The sequence below is a fragment of the Dipodomys spectabilis genome, unplaced genomic scaffold, assembly GCF_019054845.1.
Source record: "Dipodomys spectabilis isolate Male_0828 unplaced genomic scaffold, ASM1905484v1 ptg000173l, whole genome shotgun sequence".
NCBI classification, from domain to species: Eukaryota; Metazoa; Chordata; class Mammalia; order Rodentia; family Heteromyidae; genus Dipodomys; species Dipodomys spectabilis.
Genome location: NW_024870850.1, coordinates 8,100,429 through 8,124,574, shown reverse-complemented (window position 1 = coordinate 8,124,574; position 24,146 = coordinate 8,100,429). Strand labels below are relative to the sequence as shown.

The 24,146-nt window shown below is 41.7% G+C and overlaps 1 non-coding gene and 1 pseudogene across 1 annotated transcript; both read right to left on the bottom strand.

Moving 5' to 3' along the window:
• LOC122119597 lies at nucleotides 1-24,132 on the bottom strand (annotated as a pseudogene).
• LOC122119992 lies at nucleotides 19,239-19,324 on the bottom strand. Its single transcript, XR_006149614.1, has one exon. It is a non-coding gene; the product is annotated as a small nucleolar RNA SNORD35 (small nucleolar RNA).
• Nucleotides 24,133-24,146: the final 14 nt, after the last annotated feature.

Genomic DNA, 24,146 nt, shown 5'->3' with positions numbered 1-24,146 from the left:
TTAATGTTTGTTTCTTCCAGAACCTGATCTCTCCCTGAACCTGGAGAAAGAATTTCTCTCAGGTCTTATCAGGATGATGTAGCACTTGGGGGCAAAGATGCAGCCTAGGAGACCTGCACTGGAGGCCAAAATGGAGAAGACCTCCACGGCCACCATGGCCTTCCCCTTGGTGCTGTGGTAGACAGGCAGGAAGGTGAGCCACACACTGCAGAACACCAGCATGCTGAAGGTCAGGAACTTGGCCTCATTGAAGGTGTCAGGCAGGTTTCTGGCCAGAAAAGCCACAGTGAAGCTGGCCAGGGCCAGAGAGCCAAGGTATCCCAGGACACAGTAGAAGGCAGTGAGAGAGCCCATGTTGCACAGGATGATGATGTATCCATGTTCAGATTGTGCATCTTTGTCCACAAAGGGAGGAGAGATTCACAGCCAGAGGCCACAGAGGGTCACCTGGATGAGAGTGCAGATGGGGATGAGGAGGTTAGGAACCCAGAACAGCAGCCACTGCCTCGTGCTTCTCCCTGGAGCAGTGAGCATGAAGGCCAGAACCACAGTGATGGTCTTAGCCAGGACTGTGGAGACAGCCACAGTGAAGACCACTGCGAATGTGGTGTGCTGCAGGATGCAGGTGGCTGTGTGGGGACGGCCAAGGAAGAGCAAGGAGCAGAGGAAGCAGCAGATGAGGGAGATGAGCAGGATGTAGCTGAGGGCCCAGTTATTGGCTTTGACAATAGGGGTGTCTTCTGCTTGATAAACACCCCAATAACAGCAGCTGTGAGTGCAGAGCAGCAAAGAGCTGTGCAAGCCAGAGCCATACCCAAGGGGTCTTCATAAGCCAGGAAGCCCTCAGTTTTCCTCAGGCAGTGATTTCTCTGCATGTTGGCAAACTGATGATCTGCACACCTGACACACTGCTCCATGTCTGGTGAGGTGTGAGAATCACTATTAGTTTGTGTTTAGTATTTGTCTTTCCTCTCAACCCCCTTTATTCAAGTAGCTATCACATTTCCCCTGATTCACCAGTTGACCAGTAGTGAGTTCAATACCAACAGAGTAACTCTATATCAAAATGCTTTCACATCAAATCTCTTTCTCACATTTCTTCTTCTTTCCCTCTTCCCTTTCCGTTTTTATGTTTATGTTTTCTTTCTTTCCTCCTTCCTTCCTTCCTTCTCTTTCCTTGCTTCCTTCCTTTCCTCTTTCCCTCCCTCCCTCCTTCTTTCTCTAGCTCCTTTCTTCCTTCCATCTGTCTGTCTTTCCTCCAGTGCTTGAACTCTTGCCATGGGATGTTTTTCAGAGTATTCATGCTCAAAACTACCACTCTACCACTTGAGCCACAGCTCCAATTACAGCTTTTTGGGTGCTTAATGGTGATAAAGAATCTTACTGAGTTTCCTGTACATCATTACATCGAAGTTCCATCCTCAAATCTCAACTGCTTAAATCGCTTGGATAACAGGTGTAATATATGATTACCAGCATTATGTTCTGCATTCTTGACAGGTCATAGCACTCTGGCTCTCTGCTACTCATTCAAGACATAATGGAGAATAGAGACTCAGCCCAACCAATTCACTTTGTGCAAGAGGGTCTAATCCAAACCTCAATCTCCTCAATCTCACAAACTTCTTGAGCATTTGATCTGTGCCAAGAACAGTGCTCCTCCACTGATATGATAAGGTCTGGGAAAGATCAGCTGGAGGAGGGAGAAGAGAAATGAAATGGAGATGATAAACTATTTCTGAATCTTTTATATTTGAAGAATTGCTAGCAGCCTAGTGCCAGTGTCAGACATGGAGTGACCATAACAAAGCCCGTTGTATTATTAGTGCATGCTAAATAGTAAATAACATTTAATTAGAAATGAGCAGCAATAGGCACTCAGAAATGAAAGGCTGTGTTAGGTCCACAATTCCATGATGATTTGCTTATCATTTCAAAGATCAACAACTGGTCCTTGATATTTCCTTTTTTTCAGTTTAGCTCTTATTTTCTCCATTTCTCCCTTGTTTATTAAATATATGTTTTATTGTTAAGATACTGTACAAAGTGGTTACAGTTACATGATTAAGGTAATGAGTATTTTCCTATGGAGCATTGTTCCCCCCTTTTTTTTAATGTTTTTTATTGTAAAAATACTGTACAGAGTAGTTACATTTACATGAGTAAGGTAAAGTGTACATTTCCCTTCTAGGATTTTGCCTCCTGCTTTGTTTTTGCCTAACCATCCCTTCTTTGTCCACATCCCCAAGTACTCCCCCAACAATGCCAAAGTTGTAAATTCGTTTTCAATATAGTGTCTTGTACATCTCCTGGCTAAAATGGGGCAACTGTATCCCTATTTAAGCAGTTTGTTTTTTCCTTGCCCTCCCCAAATTAGGAAAATGTATATACAAGATGCAGGGCACCAAATCCAATACATTGAAAACAGGGGTTATACCATGGGGGTGGAACATACCAAAGAAAGAAAAAAATCACATGGTCATTATAAACGCCCCAATCTTGGCGTTCATTTCACTTAACATCAACTTATATGGTCATAGTACCTAGCTTTTGACCTTTTCTGCTTGTCCTAGACAAACAGTAGGTATTACAAATAATGGAAACCATGGGTAAACATTTTCTTTAAATATAAAAAATGCGATTGAGGAGAGGGGAACATAGGTATTCTCAAGATGAAGTCTGTAATAGATTAGAAAATACAGTCAGAGATGTATGGAGGGGCAGTGGGTGTTTCTTCTAAGGAGAAGTATGGTTAACGTTGCCCTGGAACTCTGCGTGAAGGTGCATGTGTGTTCCTGCCATGTTACTGTAGATCACTCCACTGGCTTGCATGGACTGAGGGGTAGGAAGGAGAGATGGGGAATTTCTCTAACTAACAGACTCACCTGTCACATTAGAAATCTCATTCTCTGGGCAAGGAGTGCAATCAAAGCAACAGGTAGCATTTCTCTCCAGAGAGGCTTTCCTGAATCCAGGACCACAGCTCTCACTGCACACAGACTGAGGAGTCTGAGAATATTCATATGAAAGTTAGTGACATTTTATCCTTTCAATTGACATCTGAGGAACTCCAGTGATTTAGGGGAAATGATAATAAAAACACATAATCTTTATATGCACACAGCAAATGAATTTACTGAACCTTCTTACAGTTTCATCTGACATGAGCTGAAGAATATGTGGGGCCTCAACACCCAGCACTCATACTATCGGGAAGTCATGGAGCCTTGAAGTGTTGGATGTTAACTCTATGAAATTAGGAAATGGGAGTTAATCCTGCATCCTATTCTTGAATTATGTGATCTGTTTACAGATGAATAAGAGCATGAGAGGAAAATCACTCAGGGAAATTTCAAACCCACACTCTAAAGCATGGCTGATTGCTGTAGAGGTGCTACTGTACCCAGGGACATTCACATCTCTCTTGGCTTCCTAGCTGTCATGAAGTGGGTGAATTTTACTGGCAGATGCTCATTTCATTACATCCTGTCTCACTAGACTAAGAAGCAACTCTCTATCCAACCATGGTCTGAAATCTCCAGGCAGAAGCAAAGCAAGCCCTTCTGCCTTCTCATTTGATTCCCTCAGATATTTTGTCACAGTGCTGGAATGATGATTCACAGGTGTCATTTAACTTTTATGATATTCACTATGCAAACATAGAACAACATTTTGATCATGATATGTTCCCCTGTTCCTTCCATGAATCTGTTAGTAAGAAACTTCCAGAAACAGAAAGTTTTGAAATGTACACCAATGAGCCATAGTTTCATTGAGCTAACTTTAAAACAGGATAAGCTTACTGCTCATTTATATATAGATCATGCCATTATGGTTAGAAACGGCTGACCCTGGGGGAGAAATAAGGATGTGGTGACATTGCCTAGAAGCATTGTGATCATAACCTGACTTAGGGAATTGTAAGGTCTTTCTACAGCTACTTCCTAAAAGCAATACATTTTTTTAAAAGGAGAGAGTAACAAAAGTAGAAATGACCCACCTTGGTAATTCCTATGGGCCACTCTATCAGATTTTCAAACAAAACCAGTTGTTGACTATGTGGCCTAGATGGAGAAAACTTGCCAACTTTCACCTTTTGTCCCAGACCTTCTGGAAAATTCCAAAAGCTCTTAATGTCATACTCTGCCTCCAATTTCCTTTCCTCATTCAAAACCACTTGGTCTCCAACAGGATTGGTAAATTGGATCTTCTTCAAAAAGGGATGCAGCTAAAAGGGACACATTATAGTATGGTGAAGTGCTTCCCAGTGTTATCACAGAACCCCAGAACAATGGATTACTCTTCATTCCTATCCCCTGATTCACACACAGCACAAGAATCCAACCAACTGTATCAAATGCAGGCCCACAGCAGACTAAACTGTTACCAAGTTCTAAAACCTGGGTATCCAGGATCGGTTGCAGAAACTCAATTTCAAGGGAATGAAACTCTAGCCACATCCAACAAAATAATGAATTATCATATGATAGGCCCCAACAGACTCTCTAAATTGCATTCCAATCACTTGTTTTGTGATTCTGATAAGAGAATCAGTCTGAAATATAGGTAAATAATAAACTTACTAGAATCATAGAATATTTGTGACAGCTATGAAAGATTACCTAAGCAAGACTTCGTTCTCTCTGTGTGTGTGTGTGTGTGTGTGTGTGTGTGTGTGTGTGTGTGTATGCCTGCCCTGTGGTGTGTTCATGCCTGCCCTGTGGTGTGTTCTCACAGTTTAGGTGCTCAACTCGTTTTGTTTTTTTTTTCTTTTCAAAGTAATCATTCGGTCCATTGAGCCACAGCTCCCCCTCTGTCTTTTTGTTGGTTAATTGTAGTCATGAGTGAGCCACAGGTGTGAACCACTTGTGTGTAGGCAATATTAGGTTTTCAAGAACTAGTCACTCTTAGAGGAGATCTTCACTAGCCATACAACAGACAAGGGTCTCATATCTAAAATATTCTTGGAACTCAAAAATTAAATGCCCCAATAAGAAATTCTCAAAGAAGCAACTGCCCAATAAATAAGTAGGCTAAAGCCTTAAGAGAAACATCTCTGAAGAGGAAAGAAGGATGGCCAATAGACACATGAAGAAATGCTCAACCTACCTATCCTTAAAAGAAATGCAAATCAAAACAATATTGTGATATCACCTCACTCCAGTTAGAATGGCTAAAATCAAGAACTTTAATAACAACCGATGCTGGAGGGGATGTGGACAGAATGGAACCTTACTGCATTGTTGGTGGGAGTGTAAACATGTTCAAACACTTTGGAAAGTAGTATGGATGTTCCTCAAAAGACTCCACGTAGAGCTCCCCTATTACCCAGCAATCTCACTTTTGGGCATTAACCCAAATGTTTACAAACAGGACCACACTAAAGCTACTAGCATGACTATGCTTATTGCAGCATTATTTATTATAGTTAAGATGTGGAACCTACCCATATGCCCATAGTAGATAAATAGATCAAGAAAAATGTTATATATACAAAATGGAACTCTATGCCTCCATCAGAAAGAATGACATTGCACAATTTGTTAGGAAATGGAAAGGTTTGGAAAAAATTATATTAAGTAGAGTAATCCAGGCCCAAAGAAACATAGGTCCCATGGATTCCCTTATTTGCAACATCTAGTATATGTCTGAGTCAAGCAGAAAAGTTCAGATAAGGTGATGTTAGGGAAATGAACCCTAAGATATATATTCAAATGTTTTTTTTCTTGCATGTGATTGTTTCTAACACATTTATAAGTTTATTTCTTTGTTGCTTTGTATGTCCCTCCCCCACAGTATAACCCCTGTATTTGATGTCGGTATAATTTGTGGAGGGGAAGGGGAAAAAGAAATCGTTTAAATAGGCATACAGGTGAACCAATTGCAACAATGGGATGTAGAAGTCGTTATGGAAGGGATGGGAAGGGGAAACAAAGGAGGAGACTACAATGCTTGGTAAGAAATGTGCTCATTATCTTGCCCAAGTAATTGTAACCCTTCTGTAAAGTATTTTCACAATAAAAAAACTAGTCACCCTTAATCTGTTATTTTAAAAAGGTACAAGGAGAATTTGAATATATCCTATTGAAAAGGGGACGGTTTTTTCCAAACATAGTGAGGATGGGGACAGAAGACACAACATTCCCTTGTCACGGATGCAGCGTTCTTCAAGAACATTGTCTTCACAGCTCTATCGTCACTTCATGGAGAGCACAACAGACTCTCTTGTATTTGCCAAAATGGTGCCAGACAACCCAGTTGCATCTGCTATGAAAGCTTATATAGAAGTTCTGCATGCCTAGAGTAGGTCACCCAAAAGCAAAGCCATTACCTGTGAAGAGAGAAATGCCGTGAGTTGCCCATTGTGCACTCTTGTCTCTTCCATGTAATGAAGAAACATCTGGTGGAGGGCATGGGCCACAGCATACACAGCATTGTAGATGTTGTAACTCTCATCTGACATGGTCATGTCAAAAATGTGCCTCAGCAACCAATGCAGTGTGGCATTGTATGAACAGTGCCCCAAGTCTCTGCAGTCAGACTTAATCAGTAGGCTATAAACAGACTGAATCCGTGACCTGGGAAGGGAGTTATTTGCTGAGTTCTTGGAGAAAGACTCTGTCAGAATAAAATTGGTGAACCCAGCAGTGTTTCTATGATGGTGAGAGAAGATAAGAGGTGCATGGAAAGAGTCAATCAGAAAATGTCTTTTGGCAATAGTCACATCATCATAGGGTGAGTTCAGGACCCAGACTTTGCCTGTAATTAAAAAGTGCCTACATTTAAGAATAAAGCTTAGTAGAAATTTACTGTCCCCATAAATGATAATCACATTGGTTGATAAGTCCATTAGCTGGCGCTGCATCGATAGATCATCTGATATATCTGAAAGGACATTGTAAGTGATCATGTTCTCAAAGGCAAAGCAGACTCTACTCTTGCCCATCTCTTCCCTCAATTCTGAGAGGAACCACATTCCATAGTTTTCTTCGGTGATGAATAGTCCCACCCAGTTCCAGCTGAAATGAAGCATCAAGGAGACCATGGCCAGGGCTAGACCTGAGTCCTTGGCAGCCATCTGATAGACAGTACCAAACTTTCCATGGTCACTCAGGAGAGGATCAAAAGCCCCAAAGATGAACTACAAGGAACAAATGGAAACAACATCAGGAAGAGTATGGTCATAGGCAAATCTCAGTCCTGATGTGAATGAAACAACAACTGGTAGTACAGTGGTGGGAACAAAAGTTTGCTTATCCCATTTGCAAAGTCATCTCCCATGTTCTGAAGTCTTTGTAGACATGTACAGATAAGGCTCAGAGTTTTGGGTCATCCTTTCCTCTCAACACCCCTCTTTCTATTTGCAGCAATGAAAATGTGTATGTCCCACCCACTTTTGGAGGCTTCTCCCTGTGAGATTATGCATTTAGAAGGGTTTGTGATACCACCTCCTCTTCAGCCTGTTGAGGACAGGGTCACTGTGGATATGGCTTCACATCTGCCCACCCCTCCCAGCCTCACCTGTGGAAGTTTGTAGAGGTCCAGCAGTGTCCCTATTGGGACAAATGTGCTTGAGGTTCCTGTGAGTGCCGCTATAGCTTTGCTGTCTCTTCTGCAGGTGTAATTAGGGATGTTTTTATTCTTCCCAGACAGCCAGGTGAGTGGATCCTCTAACAGATCAGTACCTGAGTAATGCACAGTATAGATCTCAAACCCCAGAGTCATGTTGGGTAGCAGATGGGGATTCTTGTTGATCTCCTCCACAGCCAGCACCAGGGTGAGAAGTAATTGGTATTTCTTTAAGTTGATCCTGCACAGAAATCACAAAATTTGGGTAGGTATACAAGTATTACAAATGATTAACTGCAAATCTCATGACTTTGTTGAATCAAATGTTGATTTCTACACACAGTAATATGTATAGATCCAACCAGGTGGCATTCTAATTTGGAGTCTAAGAAAAGTTCTTAGAATTGGGAGAGTTCCTGAACAGGTTTTGATCAGCATACATGAGATGACTTTTCTTCTGAGATTGCAGAGAGACAGAGAGAGAGAGAGAGAGAGAGAGAGGCGGGGGGGGGGGAATGAGCCAGCTGGCTTTTCCTCTCTGCCCCATATGGATAAGTGAAAAACACTGCTGTGTGCCGTGACATAGGAGCAGGCCCAGCTTACATCCCAAATCATTTAGTACCTTAAATTAGCTGTGCATATGGAAAAAATCTTAAGAAATTCAATTCCAATTGGGAGCAGATTGTCACCTGAGTTCAGCCAGTATGAACAGAGAGGCAGGGCCTGCTGTGTTAGGAGTAAATTGGAAAGCAGTCTGCTTTGTGTCTGTGCTCGCTTGCTACACATTTGCCAATGGTGCATCCTTCTGCAAAGAAGTGAATCTTGCCTTGTGAGGAAAGTAAAGAAATCACAGAAGTACAAAATCCATTTGATGTGGTAGAGGCACACTAAGCTGACTCAGAGTATCTCATCATTCAAGGGGATTCCTAGAAGCAGAGCAAGATGGCAGCCAAGGAAGCTATAACATAAAGATTGCCTCACCCAACAATGAACAGAAGAGAGTGAGGGAGTGTGGACTGGAGGATACTTCTCTAGTAGAACAAACAACAGGAAAGGATGTGTGAGAAAAAGGGGAAGAAGCCATCTCCATTTTCCTCCCCATTAACAGCATTAGTAGCTCATTATGGACAGAAACCCTCCGACATTGCAGGGAGGGAGAGAATTAAAGTTAAATCTCAGCACCATCCCCATACACTGAGACCAGTGCTGGGGATGTGCTTATAGTTTCTACTCTTGGGTCCAACCTTTAGATTGTGCCTCTAGAACTGGTTTAGGACAGAGAAGGAAGACACTGCCACAACCTCCCTCCTCCATTCTCGTGAACGACAGCAGCTGTGGGATACAACCTTATAGTGAGCAGGGCAGAAGATTGGGTCACAGTTTTTCTTAGAACCCTTTGTCAGGCATGTCATGATTGGACCAATTATCCAGAATAATCTAGAGGCACTGTTTGGTGCTAGCACCACAGCTTCCATTAGAATCTTTCAGGAGGTTTTGGAAAGTAGCTGAGGCAGAACCAAATGCCATTTGCATCAGTTTCCACCCTGAGTGGAGTAGGCTGACACCTGTCTTCTTGCTTAGTGTTGTGAAGCCACTGTGGCTATGTGACTCTGTTGCTATCTGGCTCAGTCCAGTCTCGTTGCACAGTGAATAATTTCAGGGACCACTGCCCTAGAAGGACAGTGCTCAAGATGGCACCAGACAGGAACTGAAGGCTCTCTAGGAATCCAGTGTGCATTAGTCTACATCAGCATAAGCTAGATTGTGGCTTAAGTGTATCCACATGACAATTTGGGCTTTGGGGATGCTAGATAGCCTGAGTAGATGGTGGTGTTCACCAAGATGGTCCTGTGGCTTGCTTTTATTTTTTGTTTGTTGTGGGGCTTGAACTCTAGGCCTGGCATCTGACTCTAAAATCTTCACCTTAAGACTAGCTCTCTAGCACATGAGGCACAGAGCCACATCTGGCTTTTTTTTTGCTTTACTGGAGATAAAAGTCTCACAGTCTTTTCTGTCTGGGATGGCATTGAACCCCGGTCCACAGATCTCAGCCTCCTAAGTAGCTAGAATTCTAGGCGTCAGCCACCTATGCCCAGCTTGTGGCTTCCTTTACAAAATTTACCATGCTGCTGTAGCATTGCATGGTTTTCCATCCCAATTATAATAGGTAAGACAGGGAAGTAAGATGGTGATATTTTCCCACAGCTTAGTTTGGGCTAGGTAATAGCATTAGAACTGTGCCATGACCATATAGCCAGGACAGCCTCTGGCAGACTTTGTAATAACCTCAATACCTGAGAAAGTCATCTACAACCAGACAATCTGAATTCTATATTAGCTATCACTAATTGTATATTGTTGTGGGCATCTTGGCTCATGAGCACACCTCTACCACATTAAAGCTGAGTCAGTCTTAGTCCTCACCCAGCACTGTATTGGTCTTGATCTCAGTAGACTGAGGATGCTGTACTCAGGCAGGATAGACTAAGGAAAATGAGGCCTGGTTAATGCATTCCAGGAATTCAAAAACTCAAAGCTTAAAGCTTGTCCATCTACTTCCCTTAATATTAAGGTAATGAAGTCATTTAGGGGAAAATGGAATAGAATAGATTAGTAAAAAATGAGGTCTGGGAAGCTCACAGTAAACAGAGAGCTATTCATCCATCTAAATAACTTAATATTAAAGGACCAAAGTCATTGAGCACAAAAAGAAGCTGGATAAATTAAGGAAAAAAATGAGTTCTAGAGAAGGCAACTCAGAAACATGTGATTTAGAAACACAGGGCTAGTATCTTTACTTCAAAGAGAGGCAACAGGTTGCATTGCTTCCTGAGAGATGCATTTCTCATCATATGAATTATCAGTTGTCTTGTAGGGCAAATGCCTTCCCCCCAAAATGCTCCCCCAAAACATATGCAACATCCTACGCCAAATATAGACAACAGCACACCTTCCTTCCCTGTCATCTGGAAAGAATGGCCAAAACATACAGAAACTCAGAAAGTGTAACACCAGGAGTGATTAGTGCAAAGATGACAAACTGATGTTTGTGTAACTTTGAAGTCAGACGTCCTGCCTTTACCATCTATATACCCCTGGCAGCCCAAGAGCTGTGTGTCTCTCCTCAGTTAGAGTGTGTCTTTGCCTTTTTGTTTCCTGTTTGTCTACCTGCTTGTTTGTTTTCTTCCTTACTCAGGAAAGCTCTGCCACATTTTCTTACTGTTGTGACTTGTCTAGAATTTCTTCTTCTGTGATCAGAGTCCAAGATCCCAACTGAAGAGTCCCTACTTTTAGAGGGAAACTTCATTAACCTTCATCAGTTTTGGTGACCCTGTTGGTTAGTATTCCAGGTGTAATAGAGTTCTGGTGGCCACAGCTGTGTCTAAGGCCTGTTCCAGCACACAGATCTTGCTACTGCTAGGCAGAATCCCTGTGGATGAGGCATATGGGCCTCCTGTGCACCCAGGAGAAGGCATATTTGGACCCATGACTCATTGGGGTTCTCGTGAGGTTTTTAGAACCACAGAGTATTTGTCACCAAAATTGCTTTTGGTTTTCGCTGCTGCTGAAGTGGTTTATTGCCTCACAGCTGACTTCTCACAGTCCCTGAGCTCCCTCTAGTGTTGACATTGTGGAAGTCACTACAGACTCAGGAACACTGAAGCCTGCATGGAATTTCTGGAAAGACAGGCACAGACTGGTATAATTCGGAGACATTTGAAAGGCCAGATGGTATCACATACCAATATGAATCAAGAATGTTCCAGAACGACGAGTTCTCCTAGCATTCAATATAATCATTTTAGGGAAATTCTCATAGAGAGAATCTCAACTTCATGGATGTTTGCTGATGTCATTGTGTGCAATGTAACTGAGGCTTGACATCTAGAATATCAGTAATACTAAATATGAACTGGGAACTGGTGGCTCAGGCCTGCAATTATAACTACTAAGAAGGATGATATAGGAGAATTTTGTATTGTATTCACTTTCGGCAGTAATGTCTGTGACACATTTTTTGTGTAACTCCACAGAAATTGTTGCAGAGCTGTAGGTCAAGTGGTAGAATGCCAACCAGGACAGAAAAAATGCCAAGGAACAGCCATAAGGACTTGAGATGATGCCTGAGTACCAGAGTGTGTGTGAACATGCACACACACACACACACACACACACACACACACACACACACACACACACACAGCTCAATTTGAGAATGGACAGTGAAGAGGATAGCTCTGACATCTCCCACCTCCCATGGCGGTACGTTTCTAATGCTGGGTTTACACATGAGCCCCATCTTTCTCACTCACTTCCTCACCACACTAATTTGGGTTCAGTATCTCTCATAAGTCTCTCATGGAATAAAGTATTCCTCTCCTGAACAAACCCCATACAGGGTGTTTCCACACAACTTGTCTGAGAAGATTCATTCATGACTTCCCTAGTTTACAGTGAATTGTATAGATCTGAAAGTAGTGAGCTCACCTGGGTCAAATGCATGAATGAAAGTGTGTATAAAACATATGAAAAAGCCAGGCACCTTTGCTCACACCTGTCATCCTATCTATTCAGGAGGCTGAGATCTGAGGAACAGGGTTCAAAGCCAACGAGGGCAGAAGAGTCCATGAGACTCTTATCTCCAATAAACCACTAGAAAATTGGTAATGGCACTGTGTTGCCAGCAATCGAACACTTGTCTTAAGCTGAATTGCACAGGGACAGCATCCAAGCCCAGAGTTCAAGACCCATTACTGACAATATATATGAAAAAAAAACATTCAAATCTAGTTTAGGAAGTTATTGGCAGGGAACAATAAATAAGGAATGGAAACAGAGTTTCTGGGAATGACATAGGAGACAGGCCAAGACATGGATAGCAGGACAGAAGCTTACTTACATTAGTTAAGGGGAAAAAATCAAATCTGTCATGCATCTCTTATTACTGATCTGTCCAGCAGCTCCCCATTCCCAGCTTTGCTGACATGAAATAACCCCAGAAACAGAAACTGCAGGTCTATCCTAAGAAACATTGCCCTGAAAGAGGTCCAAACATTGGTCCTGTTTTAAGAAGTATAAAGAGCAGAATGGATTGAAGATTCCCTGGCCTTTGTCCTATGGATGGGGACATTGCACTTTAGTGTCTTTGTATGGACTCTTGGTCACCCCAGTGACCCTGAGTAACAGTGATGAGTGGAGGAGTCACAGTGATGGTGGGGTGGTCGGGACATCTCTGGAAAGGGGAGTGGAGTGGAAGAGAGAAAGCAAACTCTGTACACTTGGAAGAAAGAAAAATATTCATTGGGAACACCTGAAATGAAGTAGAGCTGTTGTAATGAGGGCAGTGTAGAAGATGCAGAGCACATAAGTGATTGTGTCCAAACTTCCCCCATATCTGACTGTAACCCAAAGAGAAAATTCAAAATTTAAGAAAATCCAAGAAATCACTTACTGAATGTTCTGTTGCTGCAGGGTAGGGTCATTCAAGCCTTGAACGACCAATTCCCAAGAATAGAGGGAGTAAAATCCAGCAATGACCACATCTCCTTTGCTGCATGCTACGGATTTCTCTGTGCAAATGTGTCTGCCATCTTCAGAGAAAGTGATCAGGAGAGGATGCTGGAGAAGAAGCAGTGTCAGAGCCACAGGGAACATTGCTGTTGCTTTGACATGGAGCTGTGTTTCTGGATGCAGACTGTGCCTGCAGTGTCAGGTGGGCGTCTAAATGGATCTTCAGTTTTTGTGGCTTCTTGATACATGGAAGGCCTCCACTGTCCTAGAGGAATACAGAGCCCATTCTGCCCTCTGGCTCTGCATCTGGGGCCCAGATTCAAGGTCAAAACAGAAGTTAGAAAACATGTGTACCATTTTCCTCTCCACACCCTCAGGACCATGATTTCATCCAAGACAGTAGATAATGAAACTCCAGGGATGGATTCCTCTCTTGTTGAGTTGTACACGAACTTGTGTGAAAGCAAAAAGTTGAAAACAAAAAAAGCACAACCAATCAAGGGTCACTAAGGATGATGGGAATGGATGACAGCAGTGGATGCCATGTGAAGGTCAAATGATCATAGAGCGCCATGGCCAGCAAAGGCCCAGTCAGAGTTCTTGGAGCACCATCAAAGATGAGGATGGGCAGGCTCACAACCTAGGCATAAGGGAGCCACAGAAGTTATGTGAAATGACCCATTCAGGTTTTTATACCAACTGCACATGCATAAGAATCCAGAAGAGCTCAATGTATTTATTTACTGCTGCAGGTATTACCAACAGTGTCCCGGAATTCTACCATTACAGATAAATACTTCAAGGTCAATGCACTTTTCCAATTAGACATTTGCACTCTGAACCTTGAACTTCTTCAGTGCTTGCATGTTGTTGACCATCAGACTGCACCTATCAATATATTGGCAGTCCACTGTTAGACAGAGATGTTCCATGATCTATGACTTTCTGGGAACATAGCAGGCCTGCACACTGAGGATCCTGGTAGCTGTGGGTATATGGATGGGTCTTGCTCTGCTGGGTCCACATCATGTCCTGAGGTCTCCGGGAATTCTTGTTCCCACTTGGACAACCGCGTGGTGCCAGCTCTGTCCATGTCTCCCTACCTGTCTTCTCTATTAGTTCCTCATACTAGAAGGGAAACCATGGTCACAGCATAGGGTCCTGCTCTGCACAGACTTCACCATGGTGGCTGGTTCTGTGAACTGGCTGCATATATTTATGAGGAAGGTCTTGGCAAATGTAAATTGGAAAAGTAAGGATGCAAATGCTAGTTGGTGTTGGTAGCCAGCAAGACCTTGCAAGAGCATCAGTGCTGGGGCCTAGCCTGACTCGGGTTCTGAGGTACAAATCTTTGTTGCTTCTATACCCAGGATTATCGGTATGAGCAACCTGTGGCTGCCTCAGAGGACAAACTTTTATCCCATTCTCCTCATCTATTACTCTAACTATTTCTGTTCAGTCTGCCCAAGAGAACAGGCCCTCCCCACTTCCTCTTCACCTGCCTGAAACCAGTAATCACCTGTCAATCACCTGACTGGGAGTCAGCAAAGGATCCCACAATCTGAGGTCACTTCCTCATCCATGGAGGTCACTTCCTGGACCATCCTGGTCACACTTCCCTAGGACAGTGAGAAGTTCCCCAGACTCTGTGGTCACTTCCACATCCGCTGTGGTCCTGGCTTAACACAAGTCACTTTGTCTCTCTTTTTATTTTCTTCTTTTTCCTTTTCCTCTGTCCTCTCCATGGGCCTCCATCTCTTGAGGGTGGGCAATTTGCCTTTTCTGCCTGAACCGTGTATCAAGTTTCCTTGCTGGAGAAGCTAACAATTTCTACTTCATTGTCATTGGTGTCTACTCTAGTACTCTAAGCCTTCTTCTCCCTACATTTCAAAAATAAGAGAAAACTTGGAGATCTGTGTTGCCTCTATCTGTCTGTGTGCTTTCTTTCTGTATGTCTGTTTGTCTGTGTGTATTGTAAATGTGTTGTACGGACGAGTTACCATTATGTAAATCAGGTATTGAGTACATTTCTGTTTTTACAATGTTACCCAGTTTTTCCCTCCCTACCACACCCACAGGTTGTATGCTTCATTTTTCAAATGGTGTCCAGTATATACCACTGCTGCATTTGTCAGGGTGATTAACTGAACACGATGTTCTCCACTTCCACCCATATTCCTGACTCAAACATATAATTGCATACTCAAGACTCCTTGTGTCTGTGTGACTCAATTTACTTTTTCCATTCATGTGTTGATTGGAACAGAGCCTGGTTCTGCAACTCAGCTTCTAAGTAGTGTCATAAACATAGACATAACAAACACCCATACTAGTGTGTGTGTAATATGCATGTAATATTATATCTTTTGTCATATTATATTACCAATGGTGTTATAATATTCCTTTTGGCCACATCCCCATTAGTGTCTGTTATTATTAATTTTCTTGATAATTAATCAACTTATTTATTACCAATTATTTTATAATAAGCTTTATTTTATGAAACTCAAAATGTACTCATCTGCTACTTACTTGAACATTTTGTGGGTATAAAAATTGAAGATGGGAAGTGGTGCTGTGACTGAAGTGGTAGAGTGCTAGCCTTGAGCTGAAGAGCTGAGGGACAGTGCTAAGGCCCAGAGTTCAAGCCCCACAACACACCAAAAAAAAATGAAGACTGTTTTTGCTTTTGAAATCATTTTGTATCCAAATGAAACCAATTTGTTTCATCAATTCCCTTTCTCAAGACTTTCATTTACTACATAGCTAGCAAGATCAATAGAAAGCCCACGGATTGGGAGAAGATCTTTACTAGCCATACAACGGACAAGGGTCTCATATCTAAAATATACTTGGAACTCAAAAACTTAAACCCCCCAACAACAAATCCTCAAAGAAACAACTGCCCAATAAATAAAGGGGTGAAAGACTTAAAGAGAAACTTCTCTGAAGAAGAAAGAAGGATGGCCAATAGACACATGAAGAAATGTTCAACATCCCTAGCCATAAAAGAAATGCAAATCAAAACAACATTGAGATATCACCTCACTCCAGTTAGAACGGCAAAAAACAAGAACTCTAACAACAACAGATGCTGGAGGGGATGTGGACAGAAAGGAACCTTACTTCATTGTTGGTGGGAATGTAAACTTGTTCAACCACTTTGGAAAGCAGTATGGAGGTTCCTCAAAAGACTTCACATAGAGCTCCCCTATGACCCAGCAATCCCACTTTTGGGCATTTACCCTAATGTTTACAAACAAGACCACACTAAAGCTACCAGCACAACTATGTTTATTGCAGCATTATTTACCATAGCTAAGATATGGAACCAACCCAGATGCCCCTCAGTAGATGAATGGATCAAGAAAATGTGGTATATATACACAATGGAATTCTATGCCTCCATCAGAAAGAATGACATTGCCCCATTTGTTAGGAAATGGAAAAACTTGGAAAAAATTATATTAAGTGAAGTAAGCCAGGCCCAAAGAAACGTAGGTCCCATGGTTTCCCTTATTTGTAATATCTAGTATATGTATGAGTCAAGCGGAAAAGGTCAGATAATGTGATGTCAGGAAAATGAACCCTTAGATGTGTATTTTAATGTTTTTTTTCTTTCATGCATGTGTTTCTAACACTTTTATAAGATTATCTCTTTGTTGCTTTGTATGTCCCTCCCCCACAGTGTAACCCCTGCTTTCACTATATTTGATGTCAGTATAACTTGTGGAGGAGATGGGGAAAAACCAGTTGTTTAAGGATACAGGTGGACCTGTTGCAACAATAAGAAGTACAAGTTGTCATGTCCAAAACGAGCTTTACAACGTTGGTACGGGGGGGGGGGGGGGAAGGGGGGGAAAGGGGGGAAGGAGAAGGATTGGGATTAGAGGGGGAGGGGGGAAGCTGGGAAGGGATGTGAAGGGTAAACAAAGGAGGAGGCAGCAATGCTTGGTAAGAAATGTACGCATTATCCTGCCCATGTAACTGTAACTCCTCTGTACAGTATGTTCACAAATAAAATTAAATTAAATTAAAAGAAAAAAAGACTTTCATTTACTAACTTCCCTTGGTCATGAGATTTGAACTCTGGGTCTAGGTGCTGTCCCTCAGTTTTCAGCTCAAGGAGAATGCTCTATCCCTTGAGCCACAGCACTGCTTTTGGTTTTCTGGTGGTTAATTGGAGATAAGAGTCCTAAGGAGTTTCCTGCCTGGGCTGGTTTTGTACCCTGATTCTCAGATCTCAACCTCATGAGTAGCTAGGATTAGAGGTGTGAATCACTCTCACCTGGATTCCTTACTGAGTTTTTAAAAATTACATGTTTAATTAAATCTTTGAAAACATTTGATCTCAAAATGACATTTTTAAAGATGTAAAGTAGTAATCCTTAGACAAACTGGTTGGAAATTGATATTTCCCATTTGGTTTTAAAGCAGGGAGAACAGGAGAATCACATGTAGACTGACATTGCATGAAGAGTCCAAACTTAACAAACTTGAGGGATCTCAGACCATCTCTTGGTGTTTTCAAAATGCAGCTGATTGCATCACTTTACATATCACTCTTGTAACTTTCTTCAGGTAATATTTAAAGGAAAGCAACTTTTAGTTAAAAACACTCATATATTGGCCTTTTGGTGTGTAAAGAATTGAGTAATAATAATAATAATAATAATAATAATAATAAAAGAATTGAGCAATAGCTGGGAGTCACTGGCTCAAACCCATAATCATAGCTACTCAGGAGGCTGAGATTTGAGGATCATGGCTCAAAGCCAGCCTGGGCATAAAACTTCATGAGACTCTTAATCTCCAATAAACCACTGAGAAAACTAGGAGTGGTGCTGTGGCTCAAGTGGTAGATTGCTTGCATTGAGCTGAAGAACTGAGGGACAGAGCCTAGGCTCAGAGTTCAAGCCCTGTGACCGACAAAAAAAAAAAAAAGAAAAAAAAAGAATCCAGTAACATAAATTAGGTTTTACATTGAAGTAAATAACTAACCAAAGCCAGGAAAATTTAAACGTAGTTTCTACTTTTTTCTTTGACTCTTAAAGGAAACGACAATGGGAAAAATATGTATGTAGAGCAAACTGCACGTTATCTATCTGACCCATATCTATAAGAAAGTAGAAAATGTGAACACACACTACAAGATTGTTTTGTCAAAGGAATCGGGGGGGGGGGCGGAGGAAGAAGGCAAGTATGAGTTTGGATGAGTTAATATTGGCAAGAAGTGGCAAAATAAGAGAAGAAAAATAAGAAAACCATAAAACTCAAGGCAATATTCTTAGCTTTGGATGGTCTCAAAGCCAGTTAGAAAATTTCTACCTTCTATCCCTTTGGCTGGTGGAAGCTACCAGTCCATTGCCAGATCCTCCTGGGAACATATGCAGATACTTCTGGATCACAGTACCCAGTCTGGTTGGTCCATGAGCCATTCACCACCTGTTAGTGCAGGAGTGCGGCTTCTGCCTCTGGGAGCTTCCAGATCTACCCCTACCAGGCCAACCAACCTAGGGTGCAGGCCTCACCGGGTGCATCAAGCGGTCCCCAGACATGACGAGCAGCATGTCTAAGCTGCTTAGCCCCTGCACATGCTTTGGCGCCTCTGGGGAAGACGGGGCTCAGGGTCCTGCTCTGGAAGGGGAAGGATACTCCCAGCATGCCCTGGGGCATGGGGCAGTGAGCATCATAAGAAGGAGACCTGGGCCTTGAGCATGAGGGGCTGCATGTGGCAAGGGCCTTGTCCGTGTCTGAGGGTTTGTTCAGCAACACCAACTCAGGGCAGATCCTGAGCAGCAGGTCCAGGGAGCACGGGTGGGATCCATAGCCTATTCCTGCTATTCTGGCCCCTCTCCTGGTTGAGATGACTCACCTGCAACGTATGGGCATCTCTTTTCTTTTTTTCCTGCTCTGGCATATTTGGTTGGTTTTCTTTTTTTAAAAAATTTATAAGTTTTTTTTATTGTGAAAATTCCGTACAGAGGAGTTACAATTACATGAGCAAGGTAATGAGTACATTTCTCATCAAGCATTGTTGCCTCCTCCTTTGTTTCCCCTTCCCATCCCTGCCCTTCCATCTCCCCACCCTTCATCTCCCACCCTTGTTTGGTTTTCATTTAATATATTGGCTATTTTTTCTCTCCCTGCATTTTTATTTCCTGGTATCTGCTGAGCCTTTGACATCATTGGCACTGCCCACAGTGGCATCCACAGACCATCGTGAGAAAAGACATCACTTGCTTTAAAAAAAATTAAAGACAGGATTGATGGTTTTCAGAGTTGGGTCCTGGGAAGAAACGGGAATAAAAAATTAATTTATGGAAAAAAATAGTGTGTGTGTGTGTGTGTGTGTGTGTGTGTGTGTGTGTGTGTGTGTGTGTGTGTGTGTGTATACCAGCCCTGGAAATCAGGACCCAAGCTCCCTTTCTTGGCTTTGTAATTCACAAGTGGCATTTTACCATTTGAGAAATACCTCCCGTCCTGTATTTTTACTTGTAAGTTAAAGATGGAGTCTCATACACTTTTCTGTCCAGGCTAATTTTGAACTGTGATCCTCAGATCCAAGCCTTCTAAAGTAGCCATTAGTGTCTGACTTGAAAAAAATTGCGTGTATAATATTGAAATTAATAATGAATTTAATAATAGACTTCCACAAGAATGTGAAAAGTTAATACAGATGACTCAACGTTTAGTCAGTATTTTAAAACAGTAACACTTTTTCTTTATTGAGAATAATTACATAAATTTCACAGTATTGTGGCATAGTGATACTTATCTGCAGTCACTAACATATTTCAACCTTCACAATGCATCTTGTCATTGTCTTCATCTACAAAGCTTATGAACTCTGCAGACTTTAACAATAAAACTGTTTCTCCCAAATTGGGTGATATGTACATTTCTTTTCTTTTGCTCAGTATCAGCTGTTTCCACTTTCTCTCGCTTTCCCTCCCTCCCATCACCAGCCTTGAGTTGCTTAGTTCACTTTCATCAATGACCAGTGCAGCTGATGGGCCCCTGTGTTGTATTTTTTCACCCATTTTCCTGTAGTTCTTTGCCCTCCTCTTAGCTTCCCTTAGATGTGCATGCTTATACACCATATATGCGGTTCAGTATATAGAGTCATCTAGAAACTATATAACAAATTAGGAAGCCAACCTTTGTTTCTTGTGTCTTGTTTACTTTGTCATATCTCATTGTAAAACAGTAACACTTTTATGATGTGTAATTTAGTCCAATCAAGAGGTGATTGAACACCACTGGATCTGAAAAATGTAAGTAGAAAATAAAGCAGTGGAAGAAAAGACACACTATCTTTTGCCAGCATGGCTAAAGAGATCCCCTCAAAAATCTAGTGTTTCTGTTGTTCTCTTTTCTCCTCTTCTTCCATTTCTATTTGGGTGTCCTTAGAGATTTGGTCCAATATGATGCACAAATTGACTCATTGTGAGCTCTGGGCATTGATTTTACCAAGGTCCTATGGAAGTCAATGATGAGCCCATCCTTCCTCTCCTTTACTTGAGTAAAGGAGAGACAGGTATAGGTTCCACGCTTGTATCCTCTGACACAGAGGCTGGCAATGGCCAGCTTCTGGTTCGTCAGTCCTGAGGATGGAGCCTGAGCTTTCCTTGGGCTCCAAGCTTGAAAAGATCTTTGGTTCTTTACCCCTTGGTTGTATTTAAAGGCAGAAGCAGCTCTACCTAGTAAGTAATGATGTAATTGATACATTAAGAGTCTTGGAAATATCACCTATTAATCATACATAAGAACATAATTGCTTTGGGTAGCCAGCAAAAATTATTTCACACTTGTATTCACAGTTCACCAAGATTTATACGTCCTTAGTTGTGTTTGGTAGCAGAATGGGTAACCAATGTTTTTTTTCTACCTACACTGTACTGGCTCTGTTTCCTGTTGAAGTCTTCCCCTACCTACAATACATGTATTATTCTAAACTCTTTCTGAGTACTGAAAAGGAACTGTTGCAACAATATTAAAGGCCTGGACCTCATTTATCAAAACAGCATCAATGGTGGGGTGCTGGAGGCTTATGCCTGTAATCCTAGCTACTCACAGGCTGAGATCTGAGGATTGTGGTTCAGTGCCAGCCCAGGCAGGAAAGTCTCTGAAACTATCTCCAATTAATCACCAGAAAACCAGAAGTGGTGCTATGGCTTAAGTAGTAGAGCACTCTCCTTCAGCTGAAGAGCTCAGGGACAGCACCCAGGCCCAGAGTTCAAGTCCCAAGACTGACAAAAAAATAACAGCATCAATGATATTATTCAGAACTTCCTATTTTTTCCAAGCTATGATCTCTGTCTTCTGTTTGTTCTTTTTATTTCATATGCTTCAGCTTTCTGTACTTCACAGTGAATTTCCATCTTGGCCACCTAAAGAAATGAAAATGAGCTGATGTTCTTATGGGTTTTGTTTTTTTGGTGCTGGTTCTGATAGTTGAAGCCAGGGTCTGGGTGTTGTTTCTGAGCATTGTTTTTGTGAATACTTGAACCATGTATACATTCTGACTTTTGTTGGTTTACTGGAGATAAAAGAATCATGAACTTTCCTTCCCAGGATGGCTTGGAACCATGATCCTCACATATCAGCTCTCTGAGGAGCTAAGTTTACAGGCCTAAGGCACTGGCACTCAGCTAAGTGTGAGCAATTTTAATGTAACTTGTGACTGTTTAAACACAAACTGTTACAACTGTGTTTGCATTGGGCTTGCTGCTAATGGGCAAAAGACATGAGATCAGAATCATTCTGGTACATTGTCCTCTTTGACAAGGTAAACATTCATTTTATTTTCCTGAGAATCCAAGAACAGGTGCCTTATACCTTAGACTCTTTCCTTAGAAATGACTTAATACTAACTTCCTTTACTATTGGAGTATGATGAATGTATAAGGGCAACTTCCTATTAATTATTAGCCCCAAATTGTAAGTTTATATTCAATAAAGGGCAAAAAATTATTGGATTTGAAGTTTTCATTTCTCTAGTGGGCAAGTGATCAGATATTTCATACAGTTTGTTGTAGACATTTGACATGGCAGTCTAACACCCATTTACTTTATTTACTTAAGCTGTTTTGGTTCTCCTTGAAGTTTTATTGTAGTAAAATTCATCAACTCCTCTGCGTTGAATACATAGTTGTCCAACAATAGCAGCCATTACACAAGCACCTACAGATCAGTGAGCACTCTCTTCTTTGATTCATTGTAAATGGAATAATCTGTTGGGCTTCCAGACATTTCTATCTTTGTGCAGATACTTTTCTGTTTTCCAGCAATGGCCCAGCAGAATTAGAGGCAACACTGTGTGGGTTTCTGTCATGCATGTGTGGATGACATCTCTCCACTGAGCCACAGCTACAGCATTGAATGATGTCAAGATCTCTGCACTCAGAGGTATGAGCTTGCTTGTCCTTTGGACTCCTGACTGTATAATGCAGTGGTGGCCTGACAATATTCCCACTTCAAGCTCCTGAACACTTTTGATGTCTTAAGGGACTCTTCTGAATCATTCTTGTTCTCATAGAATTGTAAAGAACACTGAAAGTTATGGAGTCTGTCGTATCTAATGTTTTTGTCCTCTCTTTCGGGTTCTTTTTCTCTTCTTATAAATGATTCCATTTCTCCATCCTGAACAATACATTAAAAAAAGGAGAGAATGGAGATGTATAAATGACCCACCTTGGTAATTCCCGTGGGCCACTTTATCAGATTTTCAAACAAAATCAGTTGTTGGCCATGTGGCATAGTTGGAAAAAACTGGTCAACTTTCACCCTTTGTCCTAGACCTTCTGGAAATTTCCAAAAGCTCATAATGTCATACTCTGCCTCCAATTTCCTTTCTTCATTCAAAATCACTTGGTCTTCAACAAGATTGGTAAATCTGATCTTCTTCAAAAAGGGATGCAGCTAAAAGGGTCACATTACAGTATGGTAAAGTGCTTCGCAGAGTTATCACAGAACCCCAGAACAATGGATGCACACAGATTTTCCTTCCTTCCCACCACATGATTCACATACATCACAGGAATCCAATCAACTGTATCAAATTCAGACCCACAGTGGACTAACTTGTTAAGAAGTTCCTAAAACCTGGTTATCCAAAATGGGATGGAGAAACTCAATTTCAAGGGAATGAAACTCTAGCCACATCCAATTAAGTATCATTATTTGGTTAGAATTCATATTAGAATTCATTTTATATGACAGTCTTCCATCATCTCTTTATAATGAATTCCTATCACTTATTTTATGATTGTGATCAGAGAGTCAGTCTGAAAACTAGATAAACTATAAACTAAGCAAAATCATAAAATACTTATGACAACTATGAAAGATTACCTTAAGCAAGACTTAGTTCATGGTGTGTATGTGTGTGTGTGTGTGTGTGTGTGTGTGTGTGTGTGCCTACCCTGTGCCTCAACCAAAGTGCCAAGGCACTTAACTTAACGTGTTTTTCTTTTTCTTTCAAAGTAAGCATTCCATCCATTGAGCCACAATTCCACCTCTATCTATTTGGTGGTTAATTGTAGTCAGGAGTAAACCACAGGTGTGAGCCACTTGTGTCCAGACAATCTTAGGTTTTCAAGAACTAGTCACCCTTGATCTGTTATTTTGAAAATGCACAAGGAGAATTTGGATATATCCTATTGAAAAGGGGATGGTTTTTTTCCCACAGAGTGAGGATGAAGACAGAAGCCACAGCATTTCCTTATCTTGGATGCAGCGATCTTCAAGAACTTGTCTTCAAAATTCTACAGTCATTTCATGGTCAGCACTATAGGCCCAGTGTCTCTTGTATTTTCCAAAATGGAGCCAGATGCCCTGTACTATCTGCTATGAAACCTTCAATAGAAAAGCTGCATGCCTAGAGCAGGTCACTTAAAGCAATGCCATTACCTGTGAAGGGAGAAATGCCCTTGGTTTCCCACTGTGCATTCCTGGCTCTTCCATGTGACGAAGAAACATCTGGTGGAGGGCATGGGCCATGGAATACACAGCGTTATAGATGTTGTAACTCTCTTTTGACCTGGTCATGTCAAAAATATGCC